Genomic DNA, 21,544 nt, shown 5'->3' with positions numbered 1-21,544 from the left:
TTTAATGTTAACTACATTTTATGATTTTTTTTTAGGAAATTACTGTATCAATGAATAAAATATGGTATTAGTTGAATTTTTTTCCCACTTTTATGTTAACAAGAGTATGAAAACTTCAATCTTAGGATCCAATGATGCATATAGTAAAATCGAATGATTACTTTAACACATGTTCGCATGTGGTTAGGACGGATGAGCCTGACGCTCACACTTTTTTCTTCCTCATTGTTATTTCCCTGTCAAGCTTTGCTTGAAAAGCCATGATGATTTTCACACCCACTTTTTTATGTTTCCTTCTCTTGCCTGTGCCCATTGATGTTACTTTTATGATCTGCTTTGAGGTAGTCTCCCCCACCCGCATCTCTCTCTGGTGGGCTGAATGGAGGCAATGGCAGTCCTGACTGTCACTCCACCATCAGCCTTACATCTGGCACAGACTTGTGATGCACACACATGCACCGTCACAGAGGCCGCCCTGTCGAGAGTTTACTTTGGTCACTGGTCTGCTGTCCCAGACACGAGAGAGGAGCCAGAACAAGCACCGTGCATACTCGGGCTGCAGTGCTGTGATGAGATTAGACATGGCGGGTATCAGGAGTGCATTTTAACAGATTAGTGTGTCACTCTGTGTTATGTTACCCATAGCTGACGGGTTTCCAAGAACGGTAGCTTAGAAAAAGACACTGGCATAGTTTTAAATTTGCATGGCTGTGCCCATCTGAGCCGGCATACATCATTCCTTGGCACATGTGAACACCTCATTGTTTGTTTGCACTGTTTCTGGGTGTTTCTATCTGGGTAAAAAGTCTGTATTTAAGTGCAGCCACTGCCCACAAAACACATACAGAGTTCAGCTAGAAAGGCGAGGCTTAAGTAAAATAATAATCTGTGCTGTGTCTCAGAAGTCAGTGATAAAAAATGCCTTGTCATTTAAAAAAGACTGGACATTTTTGAGCTGGCATAAGTCAACATAGTATCATTCCATCAACTCAAATTAGGTTACTGCTTTTACTTTCTTTTGGGAAAGGCATTAGTACAAGACTCAGCCTTGTGGCAGTTGAAGGTTTGAATCCCCTCTATGGATGGAAAAAAAACTGTAACTTGAGCCATGAAAGCCATTTGAGCGTTTATTTGATATTCTTGAACTCCACCTTGAAGGGCGGCCTTGGCCAAATGGTCCAAGCTGTATGCAATGTAAGGAAAATGAAACTGACATTCATTTCCAATTATATCAATCAGTTTTGGATCAATCTGTAAAGAAATGATTGCTCTTAGAACACCCATGTGAATTTTTCAAGCAAGTTGAAATTTATATGGAAAAGTGTTATCTGAAAGTACCCTCCATTCATTTAGATAAAAAAGTATAACTAATGATATCCACTGGAAAAATGAAAAAAAAAAAAGGGAGGGAAATCTCAATAGCGCCACCTAGGCATGCAGTACCCTCCATTCAGTTAGATGAAAAAGTGGAACTAATAATATCCAAGGGAAAAATGGAGAGAGAGAGAAAAAAAATCACTTAATAGCGCCACCTAGGCATGCAGTACCCTCCATTAATTCACATGGAAAAGTGGAACTATGGTAGTCAGTTGGTATACATGCAAGTATTATGTGGGACTTGTTTCTCGGCCCAAAAAGTGAGGAGAATAAAAATCACAATAAAATAAAGATTGCATTTTCACATTTTTACTGCTTTCCACACTACTTTGGTATTTCTGCACACTAAGAAGGCTAACTTTGGTGTACTAATAGTATGACATGTTTCTAGTGAGGCAAAACCATGCACTTGTATACATCTGTACACTAATAGTACTACTAGCAAAGGGCTAGTAGCACACATTTACACATAATGTTTGTGAATAGTTACGTTTATTAAATCAAGTAAGTATTTGTTGTTTATGTACACTTCACAGTATCAGTCATAGTCATTTGTATTGCACATAGGAATCCTTTTGTACATCTATGGCTAATGAACATTTAACAAGCAATGAGCAGCAGTTTCTATGACGCTCCAGCCTTTTTATCCTTAAACCATGCCGTAAATGTTTTAGCTGATCCAAAATGGACCTCACTGTTTCCACACTGTGTGTTTGTGCCTGTGCGTCTCACCTCAGAGTTGCTTTGCAATGGTCATCTTCCTCAACACAAATTAGGCCATTCAGTTGCATGCATTCTTGCACATGTATGCACTTGGGTTTGCCTGCTAAGAATTCAGCCTCATTGTTTGTATGAATGAGGGTGTGATGCCATGTGAGGGTCAGCAGAAGGACGTTATTGTGTCTGGAGAGCCAAGGCGGGTGTAAGAAGTGTGTTTTCGAGTGGCACGGCCCTGACTGGCCTACACAGAGGCGCGTCTGTAGCTTGGAGAACCAGAGGAGCGCCAGGAGCCCGCAGGGCAAATGAATACACTGTGAAATGTGCGAAAGGAACTGGAGGGCGAGACACTGGGTTTTGTGTGGATCGCTCTCGCTCGCTCCTCAACTCGGCAATACACATGCTCTCTCTTTCTCTCGTTTGGACACACTTTCCCTTTCACACGCTCCACACGGAGGTTCACAGTTCAAATAAACAGCAGCCCAAGCAGCCAGGCGGGTCTGTAAACAGCAATGGGCTGAGGTGATTTACTCTCTCTCGTCCCTGCTCTCTTTCAGTGCCTCCTAACGGGCCATGCCTTAAAAAGGGAACTTAGAGGAGCGACTGTAAATTTGTTGGAGACGAATTGTACTACCATAAGAAGGCTCACATTTAAAGAGTGATTGGCAGATGTTATACCTTCACCACTGGATTTTGTTCAATACAGAATAATTTTTACTCACAAGTGCTTGTTGGCTGATAAATCCAAGCTCTCACGATCCATCAACTTTGCAAATTCTGCGTGAAAGGGGCTAAGGATTCATCCTGCTATGATTCAATCAAATCAATTTTGGCGCTAAGCCGATGTCGTCTGGTAATATTGTTTATCCAAACGCGTGACTGGAAACAAGCCATTTTCTTACTCGTCATGCTCATCAATAGAGCCAGCACAGTCCTCGCCTCATGGGGTCTTCAGGGGCCCGTGGAGATTATGGATTGGAAGGGAAATTGTCATTTGGTCGCTGTGACAGATTTGAGGCATGGCCCGATAAATATGGGAAACCTGAGGCTATATTGACTGATTACTGCAGAGCTGTCAGCCATTTGCAGCACACATGATCAATGTCTATCGGACGCTTTATGAATGTATGTGGATCTAACATTATATTTAACTGCAAGCTGAGTCTAAAATAAGATATGAGTTTATCACATACCTTATTTTTCCTGTACTGAGATTCTGTCCTGAGATCATCTCTTTCCTTTAGCACAACTCATTGATATCCTTTCTCAAGAATCCTGCTGCATATAAACACAGCTTGCCCAGGAGATGGATATCTCGCTTAGCTGGAGAATCCGGATGAGTCCTGGAGGTACAGCTAACCTACAAGAGACCTCCCATACTCTAAGAGCCAAATATTTCTGAATATGGATTTGTATGCCTGTTATATTCGAGGATCTGTTTAACTCAAGGCACCCTTTACACAGTTGACATTAGTAACAGCCCACACTTAACCTGATGGTTTGGAGTGGGCCACGCTTAATTATGGGGATGTGACTGACTACCAGCAGAATCAATGTTTCTGTATTTAATCATGAAATTCATATACAGTCAAAACAAGAAAACAAATTACTCCATACATTAAAATGGTTGGTTCCCCTCGATTAAAATCCCACAATGATCACAAACTGAGAAAGAAGACAAATTTTAGAATCGATTAATCTATCAATTATTCAATCGATTAATCGACTAATTGGATTAATTTGAATTTTAAAGTGTATTAAAAAATATATATAATCCCCCTGAGTACTGTTTATTAACCAGTGATTGGTGTTTTTCGTACTTCGTATTTGCACAGTGATTTTTATATATATATATACATAATTTTTTTTTTAAGTGTGGGGGGGGGGGGGTTGATGTTGTACTATATTACTGGTTCGGTCATTGTTTTCCAAAGTAAAAACTGATGTTTGCAAATGTCTTATTTTGATTAAACACAGAAGATAATCAGTCTTCTTTTATGAAGGACTATAGAAAACAGTGAACAGTTACTGTTGATATGCTAAAATCAGAGGATTTGGACCATTAAAAAAAAAAAAAAAGGCTCCAAATGATTACTCGATTATTAAAATAGTTGTCAATTAATTTGATAACCAATTACTTGTCGATTAATCGATTAATTTTGACAGCTCTAGGAGAAAGATAGGAATAGTTAAATATCTGTCTCAACAGATGCACAAGTTTTATTGAGAGTTATCAGTTATTTCCTCAAAAGATCCTACCAATAAGTTTCGGATACCATTTTTATTTTAGTGTAGGACTATTTAATATATTTGGTCTGATGGGCCACAATTCAAAAGCATCTTTATTTTTAGTTCTATCAATTTGCTATAGTTCTTATCCTGGTCAGGGTCTAAGGGAGCAAAAGCCCATCCCATCTGACTGGTCGGCAGTCAAATACAGCACATGAACAAGCAACCATTCACACTGTCACTGAAAACATTGCGACCGAACACACGATGCCTGTACTAAAGTAAGGCAAGTAACCACAACACTGGCAGTTACTTTCGTCCCTGGCTTTTGTTACCATGACAACCGTGGTTAGGGCTTAAGCTTTGGTACAAGACGTGGCAAGTAGCTACTCATTCTCATGCAGACTGGAGTCCAAAGAGAAAAGCGAGCACCCATAAAGATGAAGCCAAAGTGAATTTGGACAATTTGAACTTGTAAAGGCTGCATTTCACACCAAGTTTCTATGCCCAGACTAGCTTAGTCATGGCCGTAGAACCAAGACGAAGAGACGATAATTGTGAGATGCCACAATTGTAAATTAATTAGCTTTGTGATGTCACAATTCAGCAAAATTCAGAACAGCTCCCTTATGGACACCTATTCAGAAATACAATAAAGACAACATAAAGTTTTGATCAAATGTAATTAGTTAAGACAGGAGAAACATATCGCGCACTTCTCCAGTTGAAACCTGCTAAGACCATCAGGTCACACATTTTCATATGGGCTAGGCTGAGCCGCACTCCGAGTGGGTGGGTGGCCATAAACAGTATAAGAGTAGAGACCATTTTGAATAGAGCAGACCTTCTTCCACATTCAGCAGATAAGGCTCCACAGCTGAGCACTCGATCTTTCTGGCATCTAGTAAATAGTTCAACCGAGAATATGCAGTATCCTGGTTGTTATTATTATTATAGCGAGCATTCAAGATAAAAACACCGGTGAAAGTTCCCATCTGAATTTTCCATCTAGATCAGTGGAGAGTAACCTTTTCATCAAATCTGCCTCTGTTCACCTTCATTTCAGAAAGTGCTCTGTTGATGTATAAGAAAGTGTTCCTTAGTTGTGCTTGACGAGAATTGCAAGTTATGCACCACTTTCTTTTTTTGTTCGAAATACAATGAATGGAATAACAATAATAAAGAAATCACACGACGTACCATCACACCAGCCACAAGTCAACTTCTCAGCGCACCAAATTCCCTGCAGCACAGATAGGCAATGTAGCGTGATTACCTGCAGCCAATGGTGACCAAGCCGTATCAACACCAATCATATGAGTCGGGTGTGTGCCTTGGCCTCCGTCGAACCCGAGAGTGACTCACCAAGATTAAGAACCACTGTTCTAGACTAATGTAATAAAGGGTTGTTTTTTTTCATGCAAATCAGTTCAATCCATAATAATATATGCCCCTTGACAGAGTAATAAATCTGATCACGCTGCTTTTTAAATAATTCAAATCTTCACACCAATTAATAAACAGGGTTTTGTCTTGAAAATATGTTTTCTGTTTACATCACTTTTAAAACACTTTCGCTAAAAACTTATCGAGTTTATCAGTTAAATATGTGTGTTTATATCCTCAAGGAAGTTGCTGTACAGTACCCATCGTCACCTAGACGGGCCTGAGAAAACACTGTTGTCTTTAACGATAACAATCGTCACCATGTGGGTTTATGACATTGAATGTCAAATGTAATCAAACAAATATTATTCATGTTCTGCTTGATATCTTTTCACATAATTAGGTTAGAGACTACTAATGACACGTATCGTGTACCTATGTGTGTAAGTTCATTTGGACTTCAAGAATACAATTACAATCCTTCAAAATCAATTAATTTGTAATGTTGTTATTACTATATTGCAAAGAATGCTCGCAGTCCCTGTGAGGTATAGATTAGTGCTGTTCCGATACCAATACTGGTATCGGCAGAGGCCCTGATACTGCATTAAAACAGTGGTATCGGTGAGTACTAACAAGTAACATGCCAATAACATTAATTCTGACGCTAATATAGGATTTTGCTCATGCACTGATGTGTGACATGTTCACTGCAAGCCGAGCTAAGATATCCTATTGGCCCTTGAATGCTCTGAAGCAATGGCAGGACAGCTTTTTCATGTTGAGAAAAAAAACTTAGGTATCGGTATGTGGGTACCGGAATCGGTATCGGGGGCCAAAAAACTGTATCGGAACAACACTAGTATAGATACAGAAAATGAATCCTGCTGGTTTATCTCCACGTAACTAAGGCATTTCATATCAAAGTGATTTGTCAATAATGACTCATAGCCACAAACATAAACGCTGACTAGTCTCATGGCGGGATTTAATGGTGTGCTGATGGAATCTTTCTATTCAGTACACTAGGTTTAACTGTGTTGAAAGCAACTAAAATTACAATCTAATCGAATGGTGTAAATTCACACAAGCAATGTCATGTTAATGCGCTTTAAAAAGTGCCTCAGGCCAAAATCTATTGGATGGAGCGATTCTGTCTGTCACAGCTCTGCCCACGCCAAGTCATTTTAGGCTAAATATTTGTATGGGGAATGTTTTTATAATTGGAGTTCATTTAACTAAAACTTTGACCTCAAACTGTTAATGGAAAGGGTCTGCATAAACTGCCACGTTGCTTGAGATAAGATTCTGTAGGTTCCGATGACAGACTTGCTCTTAATCCAAATTATATGTTTCACTATTCCTTTAGTTGTATAGTGGATGCAACTGTTGCATTTTCTTCACATTAAAAGCCTTAATGTTAATTCACCTTTGATCCAAAACAATTCTGCATTATAAAGAGAATATTTCTGAACTTTATATTATGAAGTGGTTCTTATGTATTATATAAAAGGTTCAGATACTTTATACAAAGTATAAAAGTAAAGTTTTGTGTAGAGGATGGAAGTTGTGAATCATAGAAATTTGACACCCACACCGGTCATGATGACAAGGTGAGGCTCAGTAATGTCAATGAAGGCTGACTGAGTGGAGTGAGTCATATAAAAGGGTTGATAAGTGTGGGAGCTCAGCATGTGGGTGATTCATATGGTAGTGATGGGCATGACAGTTCTTTTAAGTGAACTGAATCTTTAGAATCAGTTCATTAAAAAGAACAGTTCAAAGGATTCGTTCATCGAATCGTTCGTCTACGCCTCCGCCGGCACGGACGTAAAAAATATATGAATACAAATAAATAAATAAAACACAGTTAATGTTATGTTGCTATTTTTGTTGTCATGAATGTGTTTCTATCAAAAACAAAAGTATGTTCACTCACTGAATCATTCCTGAACTGGAATTGGCAACACTTTCACTCACTGACTCGTTCACTCGTACGTTCGTGAACCGGAAATGGCAACACGTTCACTCGCTGATCCGCGTTGGCTAACGCCAATAGCATGGGAGTACATTCGTCCGTGTCTGACGCTGGCTGCTGATTGGTCGTTCGCGAAGATTGACAACATGAGCGTGGCTGAGTTTAAATGAACTGAGAAAAGAACGAATCACTTCAGGAAGTGATCCGTTCACTCACATTAACTGAAAGATTAGTTATTTTTTTAACAAAACGTACGTGAACGACAAAATACTAGTATATGGTGTCTCTCAGAAGAAACAATGTTTTAGCTTTCTGCACAAAAACTCTGTTTTTATTGAAAAAATGTCTTTACGATAACATGTTGTATGTGCCCCCACTAGTCTCAACACGGCACTCTGATTAATATTGTGTTTGTAGTTTGTGACTTAAGCAGCAAAATCAACCCGTTTGTATTCATCTTAGTCTATTGTGCTATTTTGCTGTTGACAAGTTGAAAATGACATCACAATTGCTCAGGGCTATGATAACGACCTGACACTGCTCATCTTCATAAAACAGGTGAGCCGTGATTGGTCATTACCTGAACCACTGTGATCTCATTTTAACTCGACAGCATGTGGCAAAATGGCCGCCCCCTGAGATGGATAAAGATGGGTGGATTTTGTTGTTAATTCATATTAATCAGAATAACATGACTCGCAGGGCTGCAAAGAACATATTGAAAATATATTTTTTAGGTTGACTTCCCCTCTATTTTTTTTCTTTCACATTCTCTTATTTGCCATTCCTCACATCCCGCTGCTTCAATTATAACTTTCCAATTTACAACCATTTTCCTTTTATAAACAGAGTGTGACCTAGTTGTGTTTTGCTTTTGGGTCCAAGGGAACATTTTAACTCAGTGACAAGGCAGAAGCAGTGGTTGGGCACAGCAAGCTTGAAATGGAGCTTTGACGCCCAGGAGGGAGCTGTCTGCATAGGAGGTTGATGTTGTGATGGATGTGCCGAGATGGAGGCTCCAGGGCTGTTTTTTCCTTCATGTTGGTGAGCCTTGAGGGCTAGAAATGGATCAAGTCCCCTTGAGTAAACATGCCACAAGGTCACCTCCTTGCCCTGGCTCCTAATGCTGGAAACTAACTGTCCAGATTACTCCTTTCTCTCGCATCTCCTTTTCCTTGAATTTTCCCACTGTGAATTAATGACTTGTGCAGGCCTCTACACCATCGCAAGACTCCGGTTTGTATTTAAGCCAGCTCCATTAACGTCTGCAAATTGCACTTCTCGTTTCCTTATTATTTCCCTCTCTTTTGATGAATATAATTTCACCCCTCCAGCCAGGCAGAATTAATCCAGTTAATGTTCAACATGGGTTGAATAATAGTCACTTATCTGCTTAGAACATAGTTAGAAAGGAGCTTAAAGTGAGACCGTGGTCTGCAGCTTCAATAAATCTGCTTTCTGTGTAGAGAGGTTGGACCATAGTACTAATAAGTCATGGCAGCAGGAAAGTTAAGCTGTTTATTTTAAAACCACGCCATCCAACCCCCAGAAAGTCAATTTTCACAGAGTGTTATAAGATTCTGTGTCCCCAGCGTCTGGTAGACAAAACGGATGCTACCCATTGGTTTGCAATAGTTTCAAGCAGCGGAAAAGTATGAAGTCTTACAACAACGTGTTCACAAATGTTTTATAGTATTACTCTAATGATGTTATGTTCACTGGTACACATTTATTAATGTTGCTGTCGATGGCTCTAAATTCTAGAAAAAAAAGTTATGTTGGCTCTGTTCACACTCTTTTACCTTGGCCCAAAAAATGTACAGAGGTAGACAGGAAGCTGTTGATCAAGCAAGTGTAAACAAAGGTTTCCCCTATCTTGGGTTCAGCTGAGGACCATTCAACTTTCAGGACCTCTATTCTTCCACCTCACTACCCACTTAATTGCTTTGGACACTTCAGGTCTCTTTGGAATGTTACACGGTTTACTTGGTGGTACGACATGATGTTGCCATGAACATCTTAGGTGCACCTAGTATATTCAGGAAGATAGACCAAAATTGCAACCAGACCTGGACCGAATTTGGAGAAGCGTAAATACTAAAGTACTTTCCATGAGAAACATTTTCTTGGCATTGCAAGAAAAGCTAAATAGGAGAGGACGCTGTGTTCCTCCCTCTCAAGATGTCTTAGCTATCAGCTGTTGGGGTTAGCCCCAGCTGCCTTGTATGTTGATTCTCGAGTGATAGCCATCAGCATTTGCCACATGAAAGGAGAGGAACGACTGGTGTTTCAAAAAATATGTTTATTAAAGTCAGGGAGGCAATGTTGAAATGCTGGCTTCATTTCAAATCAAGATAACGTTACTGATTTATCAGAAGGGATTTTCAGATGATCATTTTCTTAACTTGAATAATGACTGTGTCAGATAAGACGCTCTGAAGCAGTACAGCTTTCTTACATACCGATACTTATGGTAAAGCATATTTATGATCTTGTACATCCTGCATTTTGAGAGAGCCGATTACTCTTCTGCTCGCTACAGAAGTGAGTAAACTCATTTGGTACACTGTCTAAAATTACCAGGCAGAGGCTCCTCATGCATGCCAGGAGTCCTTGCAGGCAATGCTATCTCTGGTATGTCCCATAAGACCACCCCTATGCTTTTATTCTTTCTTTTTGCAAAATTTTAGATGGTTTGTCCACTTCAGGGAACCGTTTATATGGGAAAGTGGAATTACTCATTGGCAAAATGACGGACCCAAAGCTAGTTGACCAACTCCGTGGTTGCTTCAAGCAAAGGACACTGGAACTTTAAGCTCCGTGGGGCTGTGGAAAGGCCTGGAGTTTTGCCTGAGCTGTAATTGATGTTGTAGTATTTTTAAAGGGGCCTCAATTATGAGGTGAGGGTAAGAGCATAGTGAGTGTTGCCAACCACATGTTAGAGAGGAATCCAAGGCAGAAATCTTAGAATCTGAGTAAGGCCAGGAAACTAGGAGTCAAAACACTGTCTTCAGCAACAAAAAACAGTCAACACATCAGCCTCACAGGTGGCTTAGTAAGCCTTTTGGCAATGACGACCTACTTTGTAAAAATGCGACTGAAAATTTGATTAAATCACTTTATTTGCGACAATGTGAAATTTTTAAATGTATGTATTGCATTGGCAGAGGAATTGTTGCTATACTTTCAAGTTAAGTAATAATTCTAGCTGGTAATTGACTCGTAACAGCAATTATCCTGTGCTGCAGAGTAAAGTGTGTTTTGTTGGTGTTGTACTTTATCTGCTCAGAAACCTGACTGATCCTAAACATTAAACATGTTCGATATATATGATCACACATCTTTGCGTGTTGTTCAGCTTAGCTAAGGACCCCATGATTGTGACATGAACAGAACAATAACCAATTAGAACCTGAAACTTGCACTATTGCCAGACACAACTACAGTGGAGCAAATGCTTGTGTTGTGTGTGTGTATATATAAAATGTCTTTCAAATCAATCACCACCACAAAAATGACACGGAGGTTTCCCACCAAAATGTACTTACCAGATAAGCTAACAGTTAGCCTTGCTTCTTCTGCTACTTTTTTTTCCTTGTATTTTTCAGCATTTCCTTTGGCACCATACTGCGCCTCACAGGTCAGGTTGTTAGAAATTTGTATGTGTGTGCCTCACTTTAAGCCAACAAGCCCAAAAGTGTGTCGTATCCCACACATTGGCTTTATATTTGTATTTTCATTGGTCAGTACGCCTTTTGTCTTTTTTCTATCTTATGTCTGTTTCTTATGTTAAACAGCTCTGTTTTGTTAACAGGAACTCGCCTCCTCATTCCCCCATGCAGGTCAGCACCCTGTGGTTACCTTTACTACTCAAACTCTTCCCTTTTGCCTTGGGCCAATTGATACAGGGAAATAGTTGGATTCGCATGCAAATTATTTCAGAGCACCACTGCTTACACCGCTAATTACACCAGTGTTGGCACATGGACTTGCTGACATCACACTGGGATATTAGCCAGGAGGGAAAGTGTGTGAGTATGTATATGTGTGTAATGGGTGAATGTGTGTCAAGTTAACTAGAGAAAGTCCACACAAATGCAGGAAGTATAATACTTTATCCTCAAACGTCATAAAAAATAGTTTTTCCAACTCTCCTTTCAGCCATTTTCTATGGCACTTGTCCTCATTGGGGTCACAGGTGAGCTGGAGCAAGGTGGCATACACCCTGACTGGTCACAAGGCACATATCTTCGTTGTCCTGTGAAAAACACTTATTTCCATTGTTGTCATTTTTTACATTTATGGGATGAAACTGAATGCATTCATCCCCAAAAAACAGGGAAGGAAGAAATAAGAAAAAAAACAATAATCACAAACAAATGGACATACGTTTTTTTCACAGGACAGTGACAAAATGCAAAAACAACCATTCATTCACACTCACATCCACAACTATGCCAATTTAAACAGTTCAGTTAACCTAACAAGCATGTTTTGGGGATGTGGGAAGAAGCCGCAGAACCTGGAGAAATCTAACACGTATGAGAAAAACTTGCAACTTCACATAGGAACACAGACTAGAACCCTAATCCTTAGAACTATTCTATTCATACTTTTATTGTGAAGGTTGGAACGGGAAGTCACCGCGCCATTTTGTACGCTTGAGTTTGGTTCCAGATTAAAGGTCTGTTAAACAGGGGGACTCCGGTGACTGCGTTGCACTTCGACGTACGGAGAGTTCGTGTGAATCGTTTCTCAGACCGCAGATGCTGTTAAACCATACGCAATATACTTTAGTTGCATTTTGGAAACGCCTTTCTGATTTGTTTTGCTATTTTCTGGATTTACTGCTCGCTACAAATTGGGATTTATACGCGCTCTAAATTTGCTCCTCGCTGACTGTCCTCGTTGGCAGGAGTCTCGAATGTGTCCGCAGAGATTTTTTGTTTTTGCTTTTGTTTTTGTGTTTTTTACACAGTGGATAGATGTAGTGGCATTACGCAGCGGGTGGTAGATAGTGGGGCTGTTGTATCAAACCCCGTTGGTGCGATGTGGCAGACGTGTCTGAAAGTATTCAGTGCCGAGGTCAGGACTCTGGCTTCACCCAGTCGAACTTTGTAACAAGGTAAGCACTTTTTTGTGTGTGTTTGAATTTGGATGTGTTTGTATGACGCTCGGGGGGGACATTGAAGACATTCCGAATTGTACATATCAGGATCCATGTTTTCTATCTTTGCGAGTTTTAGTCTGTACGTAAGTATGTTATTTTTTGCATGTATCGATTATTTCTTTTGATCTATACCTAATATAGAGGCTTCAGCTTCCCTAGAGTAGACGTGTTTTTACTGGTTTCTATCTCACCCCACCCCGTCCCATCCCCCTGGAGCGCGCTGGTCAAGCAGTATACTGAGCGCTTGCGGCCACAGCGTCTTTTGTTGTGCAGCCTCTGTGACATATGGACTGGATGCTTGCTGGGTAAACAAGAAGACAAATGGATTAAAAATGCATCTATTGTCTGTATCCATTTCTACATGTTTCAGCATAGTTAGCCATTTTTGTCTCATAACAGTAAATTGAGTTTCAAGATTTGCACTGAATGCATTGGCTGGAGTCGCACAATGTGGCTTGCTGCACTCTGCAGGTTTGGGAGCTGCAGCCCTAAAAAAAAAAAATCCCGTCAACTGACAGACCACCATTATTCCAGGCAGAGGAAAACTGAATTGCATTCCTGATCATTGCTTTTTCCCTCCGCCTGGTGACTGGGGCGTATATTCTGTGATATTTCCCTTCTAAGTGTTTCATTACTTTTGGACCCCGCAGCCAGTGGCTTCTGTTTGATGCATCTGTTTCTGGCAGGCAGTTAGCAGGGAGTCTAAAGCCTGTTGTGGTGTGAGGTTTCCTTGGACGCGGCGGCTTCTATGACTCCCTCTGTTCCCACCTCAAGTGTTCTCACTTTATCGAGCAAGTTGGCACTCAATGAATAAGTAATGGAGTTTGGTCTCAATGGTAATCTGGTACTCTGTATCTGTGACTAAACATTTTCGGAGTTGGATGTACTCTCTCCTAAGAGACTTTTACCTTGCGGTATTGAGAGAATGAGTTTAGCAGAATACAAATGTTATTTGTATCAGTATATAGCTGTACACATGCCTGTTGTAATTGCTATTGTTCATCACATAGTTGAATTTCGACTTTAAAATTGATCTCACTGGAAAAAAATGCAGTTTGCTAAAAACTGATTTAACAACTCATGGTCTCCCAATATATAATTTGGAAATCTTAAACAACAATTTAGTCAATTTTGGAGCCTGCGGTATGGATTTGCTTTAAAATGTTACAGTTTTAACAACAACCCATGATACCGGTGATTACAAACACATAAGCAACAACCCCTAGAACTGTGTGTAGCAAGGGGCATGTATCATCTGTTTATAAAATTATAAAGAAGAGGCAGGTGAGTGAATAGATGGTCCCGCTTGAAGCAGAAATGTATCACTTAGATAAGTTTAGATTCATGATCATACATTTTGCACCATAATGTTAATACTTGGGATTAAGAATTTATGAGCAACAACACCAGTGTAGATGAATTATACGTAATGTCATGCTAAAAGCAATGGGGCCTTTTATTAGACTGCAGGACTTATTCAGTCACCACCTGACTGCAACCCGAGTCCGTCTGAATGGCATGGTTCAACTCCAGTTCAACACGCATGATGTCAGTGGACATCAATATACCTATCAGTGGTACTTTAACTTTAATAGACTGCTCTTTAAGCAATATATCATTGGTGTTAGTACTGCAACAGAGGTTTTTAAAAAACGTTATGGTATAGATCTAGTCTGATATTTGATTATCAATTGGAAAAACAAGAACTGAGCTCAACTGTGTGGCCTTGCATGGGGATTTAGGTGCAGTTTTACCCTAACATCAACAACTCACTCAACCATCAATTTTCTATACCGCCTATTCTCACTAGGGTCATCAAAGAGCACTATACCTTTTGGAGTCTCACCCAGAACATTGCCATGGGCAAAAGGCAGATTATTTTACAAGATGTAAATGCAGCTCTTCCTATTTTATCCATATTGACGGTTGTAGGAGACAATACCCAGTAGAAAAAAACAAATCTCAGGTCATCCCGTTGACGCCATTCTGCTCATTTAAGCTGCAGAAAAATAAGTGGGGCTGGCTGTTTTGGTTTCAAGTCAAAGGATCTGAAATGTTTTCCTCATTTTGTTTAGACTGTTGTCCCAGGGCGAGACTAATAAGAGGACAGGAGTACGTCTCTCAATAATGAGTTATGACAGGTGGATGGTAGCATAATCACTGGCTTGGGGAACACATTGCATCTGGCTCACACTAATTGGCCTCTAATGGAAAACATCTGACTCTTGTCAGGAACACCTCCAGTCATGTTTAACTGTGACTAAAAACTAATGGCTCTGAAGTTCACATGGATACCAGGTAGATACAGTGTGTTGTGTTTTTGTACTTAAGTCATTTATCTGAAATTCAAGCGACGTCACTTCAAAAGAATGAACAGAAACGTTGCGCTTATCTCTGACCATTTTTCCAGAGAAAACGAGCACAGTGGAGTGAAAAAGCTTGTTCCGTTTGCCCTTCTCTTGTCACCGGGCTCTTTCTTTAGTACGGCGCTGCCAGTTAAATCTGCAGTTTTCATCTGATCATCAAGCATGATATGGAAAAAACAGCTGATGGGAGTTGCGTGAGCATCAATGTGAAATAAGACTCAGTACTGGAGCTAGTGTAGACAATTTTGCAAGCTTGAGCTAAATGGGTCAAAACCCATTTGCCTACTTTTAGGCAGACTTTAAGGTCCCACGAGTAAAAAAAAAAAAGAAAAAGAAAAAGATGGCCACTTCTGTGCTCAAAACTTTTTATGTTGTAGTCCTCCCCCAGCTGGACAAACATAATATTAATGTTGGCTTAGTATGTTGCCTGGGCAATTGAAAGGAATATGACTGTTTTCCACAGCACCGTACCTACATGGCTATGATAGTTTTCAGGTACTACGCAGTATTATTTCTAGTAGTCTACCTGGTAGAGTTATAAATGAGTTATAATGTTTTTTTTCATGTTGTGTGTTTTGTTTGTTTTTTGATAGTTTTAATTAGTTTTCTAAGAGGGTTTTTATTTTTTATTAATTTAGGTTTTTCGAAAATGCGTCATTTTATTTGAGTTTTTATGAGTTTTAGTATTAGGTCGTTGTTTGTTTTTTAGATTTGTGTATGTCTTGTGTGAAGATTACATCAGGGCAATGCTTCGTGCAGACCGAACACGTTTGGAGCATTCTCAGTGGCGCATTTCCATACAGTCAATGCTGTTAATACGGTTAGGCGCGGTTGCGTGCTAAGTGGCGCGTTTTGTGCATTTGAAGCGACAATTCTGCTCCTTTGTCCATTTCGCTGCCATTAGCTGAATTGAAGTTTTGACGCTGTTGCGGAAGAGACAGCCAATGAGTGTCGAGAATGTACTTACTATATCACACACATGCACATTCACGCCAGAACTGTGTTGCGATGGTGAAAAAATAATAATTTGGGACAGTATCATTACGGTCTTTGGGACCGAGAAGTATTAAACGCAGCCAGCTTCTTTTACTGGCCGGGACCTCGATTAAAAAAAAAAAAGAGCATGATGACATTTGGGAGCAAGGAAGTTAGCGTACGTTTCTGGTGAGTGGATTACAGCTGTTGAACTGTCAAGCAAGATAACATTTTGCAGCCAACACAACCACTGGTCACCAGATTGACAAGCGATCTTTAAATGTTTTCTTTTTGCCTGTCTGAGGAGAAAGAGGAACCCCTTCCCCTTTCTGTTCGAACTAGCGCCAGTATGGAGTCACCCCTTCATGTTCGGTCTACGTCAGGGATGTCAAACGTACGGCTCGCAAGCTGAATCCGGCCCCCCAGATGATTTTGCAAAGTAAAAAAAAAAGAGAAGGACAAGAGGTAATGTCAGTCTTTGTCAGACCAATTAGTCAGACAGCCAAAATCAAAACATACATTTGTAATTTCACAAGCAATTCTCAGATGAACAATGCAACTTGTACACAGAATTGAATTTACGGTTTGTTGAAAAAAATACAAACATAGACCAACATAAATCAAACATAAACGTGCTGAATATGACAAACATTCAGATACTGGTAACACAAACACATGGATTAACGTCCTATAACGTCATTAACTCCACTACACAATGCATTCTGGGAACAATATATATGCAAAACAGGTAGATATTACACGCCTGGAACTCAAATGGGCCTGAGCTAATATGAGTTTGACATCCCTGGTCTATGTAGTATAAGTGATGTATAGGTAAAACTTAACAAAAATGTGTGACTGTATTACAGTCAACAGACTTTGAATTACAATAAGTGCTGTGCATAATTCTACTTCTAAAGTCACAAACCTTATCTCTAAAGTCACTAAAAATTGAACAGTCTCTCGTTCCACCCCTTGTCTGCCAAGTTGCCAACTCCTGAAGTGGATTTGTGGTAGGGCTGTGCAATGAATCGAAATTATATTACAATTTAAATTATTACCCTCCACGATTACAAAATGGGCATTATTAATACCAGGGCTGCAACGAGTCCTCATCATTTCTGCCTCGGATACCCGCTGAGATAGTCGGTGTCAAACTAACGGCAATATGCATGACAGTACACGCTGAAAGAAAACCCAATTTCAAAATAAACCTTACCTTACCAAATAGTATATGTAGATCAATGCATTGTAACGCTTTTATTTTGAAGTTGTTTCCGGAAGCGTGTATAAGGGCTGACGACGTGCTCGTCTATTCAGAGTTTGTGAACAACGGCAATAGAAATACCCCGAACTGTTGCGACAGACGTCAGTAAGACAAAGTCCTGAAGTCACGTACAAGCTCCAGTTAAGAGCGCCAAGACATAATTATGCTGACATTGTTTTGTACAGCGCCTGTTGCCAGCGTTTAGCGGCAACTGCTAGCTAGCAGCAAGCTAGCCGCGCTAGCTAGCAGTGGTAAAGTGCTCCAGCCGTCTGATTACTTTTCAAAGGCTGGGGTAGGCTCCAGCGCGAGCGCGCCCGCAACCCTCGTGAGAATTAGCGGTTCAGAAAATTGATTGATGGACTGTGCACACTTTGATGCTGACAGCCTGATTAATTTGCCGTACCTACTGATCACTTATCAACAAACCAGGCTTACTCAAATATTTTTAGCCCACAAAATCGCTATTGTGGGTCTGACGTCACTAGTTCCATTGACCAAAATCTATGGGGAGAGATTTGTCTAAAATCTCAGTGTTTCAGAGGAAAATAGTTTGCTGACAAGCACAGATTAAGTAAAAAAGAAAAAAAGAAGTGGATTTTCTAATAATGAAAACCAGTTGATTGTACGGTGTACAATTACATATATATTTTTTCATAAATGAACCAAAAAAGGAGAGTTGTTACCTAGCATCACGTTTCGGGCGCATTTGGAAGCCATTGGAGAGATGTTGACGTCTGGTGGCGCTTTTTTATTGGCTGCCGGTAGATGATAAATCAGCCCCAAACTAAAATAATGGTATTAACTAAAATAATGGCCTCTGGTCAGCCAAGGTTGTAAGCATGCAGAGCTGGTACGATACGGGAAATGTTGTCACCTTATGCTACCTTTTAATGGTTCATGGCTGTATTGTACTGCACAGTCTCCACTCCTACTGACCAGTGCGTTAATCGGAAGAGCGAGCCACAGCCGTTGCTGTCTTTCCCATTCTTTAACCTACTGCTGTCTTTCCTGTTTTCATCTACTTGTCTTCTTTCTTTCTAGTGACACTTGGGTGTTTGTGAAGAGGTGCAGGTTGTTTGGAGAGCAGACAAACCCTTCAATGACTCCCTCTTGTGAATGGTCATGTGTCACATGACCCTCTGTCACCCCTATGCCATGTCCTGTGTAAACACCAATGAGGATAAAGAGTTCCAAATGGCAAGTTTAAGTTTGAACGTGCAACACAAGTCTGAGGGTTTTGAATAAAACTGCAACTCACTGATTGGAATTCCTTGCAGTGCGGTGTTCCATGTGCCATGAAAATTCATAAACTCTGTGAATGTCATTCACACTGCATGAATCATAGGGCTGTATTTTAACATCTTCCCAGGGGGCAAATTCTTTCATTCATATTTAAAAGTGAAAACAAGCCTTTTTACTTTCTTCACTTGACCTCACTTTAGTCATTGATGAGGCGTTGGGGATGTGCTTGACTTCTATTACTAGAGTCCTCAAATCTTTGCTAATTAAAATCATGCAGATTACAAGAGGAGGCTCTGGCATTGCGTTTCAGTGGAGGGGGAATCCCAGCATGTGTAAGAAGCCTGTTGTAAATCATAAGGACAGAAGGGGGTGGGTGCAATGGGTGGGGGGTTCAACTTGCCTCAGGAGGCATACAGGATCTCTGCCAGAACTCATGTGGTGAGGAGATGTTTGTTAGGTGAAACACTGGAGGTTGGTTATCAAACATCTGGACCTGGAGGCGGGGTTTAGTGATGGGAGGAGGGTAAATCATTCAAGGTCACCTTTCTCCACTTGATGTGATTAGGTACACTTGCATAATCTAGAAACGGGGTGCCTAAAAGTCCATCCTCGAGAGCCTCTCTTCAGCCTGTTAAGATTCCCTCCTCCAATACACCTGATTCATATGATCAGGATTGCTTCTGCAAAGCTTGCTGATGAGCTGTTCATTTGATTCAGGTTTGTTGGCGGAGGAAGACACCTAAAACAGGTTGGATAGGGCCGCTTTTATTGGATTTGCAAAGTCAAATCTCAGGTGTCAGGACATTTAATTTTGCCCACTGAGAAGGAATGCAGCGTGAAGTGCTTTACTTCGGGTCCTCCAAGGCGGCTATTTGTACATGCCCGAGACCCCAAGACAGAAATAGAAACAGCTGACCACTGGACATGCTGTCAAACTGGGTAACTTGTTCTTTTGTCCTCACACGGGGTGCTTAATTTTTTTTCTTATTATTATTCTTGGATAGACAAGTGTTTGTTGTCTGTTACAGCAGTGCTTCTCAAATGCTATGCCAGGGTGGCCCGTGTAACCTCAGGGAACTTTTGTTGTTGTTGTTGCCGTCCTAGAATAAAGTGTAATTGCACATCCACTATAGTAGGTGGCAGTGGCGCTCTCACTGTCAGAGAGTGCTGAAGGAGTATTAGCTCAGCTGCAGAGATGTACAGTGGAACCTTGGAGTTTGAACGTCTCGGAATTCGGACAATTCGGACTTCAACCAAAAAATCGGAGTAAAAAATGCCTCGGAGTTTAAACTCATTTTCGGAGTTCAAACGCCAAAGCAAAGCAAGCTAAGCCGAACATACCTTGAAAACGAGTAGCCGAGTGAAGCTAAGCGAAGCCGAGCAATGCCGAATGCTCACGTTGCGGTAATTGAGACGATGCACTGCTCATTTCCAGTCAGATCGTGAATACTCCCGGAGGTGCTCCATACTCGCAAGTGCATTTTGATTTTTCCACGACAATTTTCTTCGCCATGGGCCCAAAGAAAGACAACAGCGCCAGTGGCAGTAAAGAAAAACATACAGTGCTACGAACCACAGTGAAATTAGGAAGGAGATTATCGCGCCGTTGTAACTACCGTGACAACTTCTGTAAATACTGGCAGGAGGACCCCCTTTATCTGTTCAACAACGTGCCTGACGTTAAACAACGCACGCAAAGACCGATTAGTAGTCTAACAATATGCCCAATGTAAAATACACAAACTCAGCACTGAACTAAAGCTGGCATTAACATAGCATTTATCATCCACTGATGCCATCACACCACAACAGGTAAGGTAAGGTATTTTGATTGTTTAAATACTGTACTGTACGGGTTTGCTCTCTGGCCGGTGGCCCTGGCGGAGCCCGGGGGTCGTCTTTTGGCGCTGCCGCGGCCTGGGGGGCCCTGAGGTGTTGCGCTTGCTCTGTCCTGGCAGGGGTCGACGGCTCCCCTCTTTGGTGGAGATTTTCATGCATGCCAGATCCACCACACCAGCATCTATCGAAACTCAGACACAATCTGCTTCTTCCTCAGGTCATTGAATCGGTGGAGGCTGGTGTCTGTGGATCTCACACTGCTTCTTCTGGCCTTCCTTCCTTTCCTCAGTCTCTCCTTTGGTCTCTTGAGGTCTCCCTGATTTGTTGGAATTTAGATGTTTCTGGGGTTGGTGAAGAACTCTGGTTGGTGGCCCGGTGGGTGGTGTCTGGTCGGTGCTGGATTTCACTTTCCTTTCTTTTCTTTGGTCCTTCCTCGGGTCTCCTGACGGCGGTGTTCGGTTTAGGTGAAATTTATTTTTATAAATAAATAAAACATAATAAATACTGTACTGTACTGTAAATGTAAAAAAACAAACAGAAATTAAAATAGGAATTTTGTGTTTTTGGAGCTTGGGAACGGATTAATTGCATTTACATTATTTCCTATGGGAGAAAATATTTCGGGGGTTGAACAATTCAGACTTTGAACACTTCGCAGGCACGAATTATGTTCAAACTCCGAGGTACCACTGTATTTACAACAATTTTATAGGCAAATAGTACTATTTAAAGCCGTGGTGGAGAGTTGGTGGGAGGGCGCTAAATGTTCTTCTTTCTTGGAGGACATAAGAAAAAATAATTAAGAAGCACTGGTTACAACTAAGTTGTGTGATGATGACAAATCGAAAAGATGGGTTTCTCTGACTTTGACTCAAACTGCCTTGCTTTGACAACTTAGCAACTTTTCAATTTGCTTGAGTTTGACTTTTTCTTTTCTTTTTTAAATCACATTCACAAGTACTGATAGAAGGCACAGTTGGAAATTTTGTGGTTTAGTG

General features: G+C 40.7%; 1 protein-coding gene across 2 annotated transcripts in view; it reads left to right on the top strand.

The window, feature by feature from the left end:
- Positions 1-21,544, top strand: part of prickle2b (prickle homolog 2b) — a 90,558-nt gene that overhangs the window by 52,600 nt on the left and 16,414 nt on the right. Inside the window, exon 1 of one of the 2 annotated variants that reach the window (XM_086087793.1) lies at positions 12,385-12,812. The exons of the other annotated variant lie outside the window; for it this stretch is intronic. The gene's annotated coding sequence lies outside the window, so the exon portion shown is untranslated. Of the gene's footprint in view, positions 1-12,384; positions 12,813-21,544 lie in introns of those variants that run through there. 2 annotated transcript variants of the gene reach the window in all.

This window comes from Leptonotus elevatus, chromosome 10 (assembly GCF_054856555.1).
Source record: "Leptonotus elevatus isolate MCC_2025b chromosome 10, RoL_Lele_1.0, whole genome shotgun sequence".
NCBI classification, from domain to species: Eukaryota; Metazoa; Chordata; class Actinopteri; order Syngnathiformes; family Syngnathidae; genus Leptonotus; species Leptonotus elevatus.
This window is presented reverse-complemented; position numbering and strand designations above follow the sequence as displayed.